This window comes from Camelus bactrianus, chromosome 11 (assembly GCF_048773025.1).
Source record: "Camelus bactrianus isolate YW-2024 breed Bactrian camel chromosome 11, ASM4877302v1, whole genome shotgun sequence".
Lineage (NCBI taxonomy): Eukaryota > Metazoa > Chordata > Mammalia > Artiodactyla > Camelidae > Camelus > Camelus bactrianus.
This window is the reverse complement of record NC_133549.1, coordinates 76,966,628-76,972,366: the sequence shown is the minus strand read 5'-3', so window position 1 is coordinate 76,972,366 and position 5,739 is coordinate 76,966,628. Positions and strand designations below refer to the sequence as shown.

Below are 5,739 nucleotides of genomic sequence, written 5' to 3'. Positions count from 1 at the left end.
AAGGGGGTGAAGTATCATCTATTGGCAAGAAATAATCTAGAGGGGGCTCCATACAGAGGGGAATGGGAACAGTGGGCTGAATAGTAGTAATATATCACATTAGACTTGCAATTATCTAATTTATGTTTTTGTTTCTTTGTTTTGTTATACCATCTCTGCTGAAATTTACTTTAATGATCTTTTTTTTTTAATCTATGGGATTTTTTTTCTTGTGATCAGATTTTTTAAAACTTTCTTTAAGCCATTCTTTAAAAGTTTCTATTTTCTTGGAGGTCATTTTTTGGTTGTTTAGATTGTTCATTGCACAAGCTTATAGTTGATATGATCTATCAGTAGCTAAAACAGACTCATTCAGAAAATATTTATGTCATGATTTAATTAATTTACTCTTTGACCCATAATATTGGAGGTGTGGTGGGGCAGAGTAGAATCCTTTTCCTTACTACCCTAGTGGGCTTTTCTTCCTACCCATCCCCCCTAAAATTCCCTCTACTGTCACAGATGCAAGTGATTGCTGAATTTCTTACATATTTTGTATGCTAAGTGTCACCCTTTTTTGTTTTATTGACTGTATAGGAGTTTTCCCTGTTACATTGATAGAATCACTTCAGCAGGACATTGGAAGTAGGAGGGAGACAAAAGAGCTGTGGTCACAGTACTGATCATCACCTTAGAGAATCAATGAAATAAACATTCAATCCAAGGAACTAAAAAAAAAATCCTCCAAGTGAAACAAAGAAAATAGGAGAAAAAAATTACAACTGATATATAAAATTGTTTTTCTTCCTTTGATAAGACCAAAAAAACATGTAAAGTCAAGAGTCTAATCAAGGAAAAATGAAAGGAAACAGAAATGCAAGCTTTGGGGAATCACAAAATAAGTATATTCTCAGATACAGAAAAAATTTAATTCTATGCTTAAGATATTTAATATTCTAAGGCATAAAGATGAAAAGCATTATAATTTGTTTTACTGGACCAGAAGAACCCTGATAATAAAATTTGTCAAATAGAGCACTAAGAAATAATCTACCAACCAATTTTTCCACTAAATATGAGACGCATGAAATGATTAAAATTATAGGCTTGAGAATTAAATGCATCTGTACTTAAATACTTGTGTTTTAAAGAAATGGTTTGTGGCTTGGACATTTAACTATTCTGAATCCTTTCTGTAAAGTGGGATTATAACACCTATCTTAAGAACAACTATCAGGGTTGTATACTTTAAGCATCTTACAATTTTATTTGTCAATTATACCTCAATAAATCTAAAAAACTTTTTAAAATAACTGTAAGTATTTAAAAGTTATGTAAATAAGTTCTAAAATATTGTATATGTTCAGCTTATGGCTGATAATGCTGCTAATGTTTGATGATGGTGGTGGTGATGGTGGTGGAATGGCTACAAAAATTGCATCAAAAATAAAACTTCAGCAAACTGAATCCAGGCATGTTTATAAAACTGATTCAGAGAAATCATATATAGGTTATTCTGGAAATGCCAAAAGAGTTCCAACATTAGAAATATATTTAATTCACCATGTTATAGGTAAAAGGGGGAAAAATGCATAAATGTTTCAAAAAATGCTGGAAAGCATTTGATAAATTTCAACATTCTCTTCTAATTAAAAATAAACCAGGAAAATTTAAAATAGAATGCTACTTATTTAGTACAATTTAAAATTAGCTATCTGAAATCAACAGAAAATATTGTCCATATTTCAAAATATTCCCATTAAAGTCAGGAAGGAAAGAGGAAAATGTGACGTCACTGGGATTATTTTGTATTTTTCTAAAACTTCTAGTTAAGGCCACAAAGAAAAACATATAATAATAAAACAGAAGGGCCAAAATCATCATGGTTTTCAAATAATATGAATGACTGCACACCTAGAAGAAACTAAAAATATCAGATTAAGATGGAATAGAACGGATGAGGGTATTAAGGATGTATTTGGAAAAATTCACAAAAATGTATGTTCAGGAGACTCACTGTACGACTTAGCAAGTAGCAAAATCACATATCCAGCCTAAAAGCCTGTTAATAAAGGACTGGCTAAACCAAATTCTGCCATATCGTGAATACTAGCTTGCCTTGAAAATAATAGTGCAGAGCTAATTTTGTCAAAAAACATACTTGCTTTTTCAGAATTTTCAGATGATTTTGCAATAAGCATGTATATATTACTTTTAAACCAGAAACTCAGAACTTAGCTGTTTATTTATACTAACAAATTTTGGTGAAAACATAGGAATGCATATCCTCTCATTAAAGGGTAAATTTGTTCAATCATTCTCAAGGCAAGATCACTTATATTTATTAAAGTCTTAAAAATGTCCATACTCAAAAGGATAATTGGACCTCTAAAAACTGTCTTAAGGAAAGAATAACAGATGTGGGGAAAATGCACATTAAGGATGTTCAGTATTTATTCAGAGAAAACTTGAAAATATTAGGAGTAACTCAAGTGCATTGAGCTCTTACAATAGGAGGAGTCGACTGTGCCAGTTAATCCTGTGTGTAGCTGGGCAGTGTGTATTGCCCTGGTGAGTGTGAGACCTGGACTGTTTCTGTAAAATCCCACCTCCTTTTGATGCGAAACCCTGTCCTTTATGCCACGACCAGCCCTCTAGGAATCCATGTCCTGGGGGATCATGAGCGTTCTGAGCTGCTGAACATACTGCTGTTCATACTGAATGGATTACTCGGTGGGGCACTGAGCAGTCTCAGGAGCATGGAGTCACTGCTGGAAGGCTGGCCCGTGGATGCTTTGCTGCGCACCACCTGTTGCTTATCTGGACCGCAGGGCGCTGCAGAGGATGGATGGTCCCCGAGGCAACCCTGCAAAGGCCATGGTGCTGAGGTGCAAGGGAGACTCAGAAAGCCTGCCACCTCCTTTTCCTTTTTAGCTCATGTTATATTTTGTCCAGTTTGGAGGCAGGAGCAGTTTCTTTACAAGGAAATATACAGATCTGTCATCTATGCATACCGGGAATACTAAACTTTAGTTGTCCAGTATTCGCAGCCTTTGTTTTCCGGTTCCAAAGTGAGTAAGGTGTGTCAATCACTTTCTGAGGTGGGCGGAGCCAATGCTAATGAAAGCGATATCAGTCAATATCAAGGCAGAAGGCAGGACGGAGGGTACGCATAGGATGTACGGCCTGAAATATTACCCTGCTCAGCAACCATTATTTGACTTAATCTTCACAGGAAGCCTTATATAGTCAGTATATAGTCTCCTTTACTTATCAGCCTTGTACAGACAATATAGACTTCACCTCCATTGTGTAGACCAGGAAAATGAAAATAACCATAAGATCTATGTCTAGAGTCACAGTCTGTCAGTAACAGACCCAGGATTTCAAACTCAGGTTGTCCAATCTCAAAACCCATGACTTTAATCCCTAACCCATACTGAAAGAGTATAAACGTCTAAAACTAGACTACTAAAAATACAGTTAATAAATTAAAATTTTTAATTATTAAATCTCATTTAGCCATTACAGATAACTGCTTAGAAGATAACTTAATTGCATGGGGATATGCCACAATAGATAAAATTAAAAATTAGGTCAATATTTTAAAAATCAATTATAATATACATGCACTGAAAAGATACTGGAAACAGATTGTGAAAGGCTAATACTGGTGGGACTGTAGGTGATTTTTATTTTCTTTTCTCTCTATTTCTAAATTTCTATAATACACATTAACATTTGTACTACTAGAAAACAATAATAAAAGAACTGCCCACATGGGCTTCTGTGCTATTTACTAGAAAAATGTCCGTATAAAGCAGAGTAAAGAATTAGACCTTCCATTTCACATCATGCATTTTTAAATGGCAAATAACCGAGCTGCAGAAAGAATATTAGAATTACTGGAAGTGAGATCTTGAAGGCACTTTAGAGATCACTGCATCAACCTCTTCATTTTGCAGATGAGGAAACTGAGAAAATTAGGAGAAGAAAGTCAGCATCCTTGACCCAATAAATCATCACCCTCTTAACAAAATTGAGAGTGGACATTAATTCCTTAAAAGGTTTTCAATCTCTTGCCCTTCAAAAAAAATCAAAATCAAAATTTAAAATGTGATCTTTAGCCTCTGCCCTGAGTGCAGAGTTTAGCATAGAAGAAATGAGTCTTTCACAACATTCATTTTCCCTTTAAAAGCTATCGAGATTTAAAAACACAAACACAAAAACAAAAAGCCAAACGCCGTCCGTTTCCCTTCTTCAAAGCAAAAGTTGTTCTTGCTTCCATTAGCTGAGAAGAAAAAGACTCTTCGGACAACATTTTCTTTCTTTTGTGTGTGTGTGTGTGTGTGTGTGTGTGTTATTTCTGATTATGAAAGCATTAGACAACCATTGTAGAAAATGTGGAAAATGCTGAAAATGATATAGAAAATCTTAATAATGTATTATGTTATCAACCCCCAAAATGATAGTTAACATTTAACATATCGTTCCAGATTTCTCCCTTCTCTCTTTTCCCTTTTCTCTTTCAATAGATTTTAAGTCAATTCTTTGTTAGCACACTGAAACAGAAGCCGTTCCCTATCATGTCTGCCCAGCCCTGATCTCTCTGACTATCCCCCAGCACACTCAGGCAAAATCTTGCGGGGACTGAGATGGCTTCAGTTGTTGTTCAAAAACATTCATTCCTTGGCCCAGACCACAATCTCCATGGGAGTAGGAATTTCTAGCCCCTTGGTGTCCAGTTCAGCACATGATTTGCTTTCACCAATGAGATGTTTGAATGATGTAAACAAAAGCTTGAAATGTGCTTGCATGGGTAGGCTTGCCCTCTCCTACTTGTGCCATTGCTGTGAGAAAAAGTTTCCCTCCAGCGGCTGCTGCCCCTTCTGCTAAGGCCCAGAATAGAGCAGAGATTCTTCAGGGAACCTGCATACCTGAGGCAGAAAGCAATCACCCCAGCAGACCCGCACCTGAGAGAAAGAATAAACGATGGATGCTCTAAGCCCCTAAGCACTGGCATTCAAAGACCACACCTAGAAAGGTAGCTCAAACTGAGTCCCCACTCAGATGCCAAATAGGGTTCCCCACTGATGGGCCACTTCATGTCAAGGAGATTTTCCTTTCTTAGAGTCTCTGACTTATTTTGTTTGTTTTTCTTTTCTTTTTTGGGGGGTGGTAACTAGGTTTATTTATTTACTATTTAGTGGAGGTACTGGGGATTGAACCCAGGGCCTCGTGCATGTAAAGCACACACTCTCTCACTGAGCTATACCCTCCCCCTAACTTACTTTGAATGAGTGGTACTCATCTGAATAGAGAACTGCCCCCTACCAGGGTGGACCAGTTAGGAATACTTTTTTTCCACCAGTCACATTCCTCGATTTTCCCTGGGGGGGGGGGGGTGCCATGGTGGCCCAATGAAAATTTAAACAATCATAGTAGTAACTTTTTAACCTGACTTTCCTCAGGTCATTTATCCCTTCTACTGAAGCAGTTTTATAATGCATTGTCATCTTTCTACTCTGTTTTGATTTGCTGCTGTCTCGCTGTGTCCATGTGAAGAAGTAAGCCTGAACTCCAACAGGCAAGACTGAAATAAAGGAAAAACAATGGCAGAGTCTGCGAGACCTGAAGTTAAAAGGAGTCCCATGAATGTACGTAGTAGAGAGGAAAGCAGGCTGAAGCCCTAGTGCCCGTGAGAAGGAAGAGAAATTCAGATGAACGTAGACTGAGCAGCAGGCATCCCATCAGAGGGTC

At 37.0% G+C, this 5,739-nt stretch overlaps 1 non-coding gene across 1 annotated transcript; it reads right to left on the bottom strand.

Moving 5' to 3' along the window:
* Positions 1-5,186: 5,186 nt before the first annotated feature.
* TRNAV-UAC (transfer RNA valine (anticodon UAC)) lies at positions 5,187-5,259 on the bottom strand. The gene has a single exon. It is a non-coding gene; the product is annotated as a tRNA-Val (tRNA).
* Between the last annotated feature and the right edge of the window lie 480 nt (positions 5,260-5,739).